Below are 597 nucleotides of genomic sequence, written 5' to 3'. Positions count from 1 at the left end.
TCCCAATGAGAAAACTGGTTTGAAAAAAAATTGACTCATCCTTTTCTTCTGCTATACCTTAAAGTCATACATGAGGTTGGGCACTCATTCAGAGATGAGCTCAGACAGTCCATATCATACAGGATCAGTAACATGCAGGTTTTGTAGATGTATCACTTAGTCTGAAGTCCAAGAGGTTTTGCAAAATGGATAAATTTGATTGGCCTGGAAATAAAATAATTTTATGTATTTTCCTATAATCAATCTTTCTTTAAAAAAAAAAAAAAAATAAATTTTGTTCTGTGCATCTGTGCCTCCAGGTAACTCTAGGGCTTGCCTGGAAACAGACCAGATGCAGCTATTAATTTCCTCTTTTAAAATCAGTTTTAGCAGTAATCTGTCTCCATTTCCTCTGCTTTAGAGTCACCCTCAGCAAGGCTGCCCCCTCTCCCCCCTCCTCCACTTAATCCTGCCCCGTTCCAGTGAACTTCAGCAAGGAACCCCAGGGAACCTTGACAGAAGTCACGCCTTCCTTTTCTGGCAGGTCTCTAGTGCATTTGGAGTGCCACTAGAAGTAGATAAATGTCAGCTGAACCTCTGAGAAGAATCCATTCCTGC

Source organism: Chaetura pelagica, unplaced genomic scaffold (genome assembly GCF_000747805.2).
Source record: "Chaetura pelagica isolate M959 unplaced genomic scaffold, ChaPel_1.0 scaffold90, whole genome shotgun sequence".
Classification (NCBI taxonomy): domain Eukaryota; kingdom Metazoa; phylum Chordata; class Aves; order Apodiformes; family Apodidae; genus Chaetura; species Chaetura pelagica.
Note: the sequence above shows the minus strand (reverse complement) of the source record.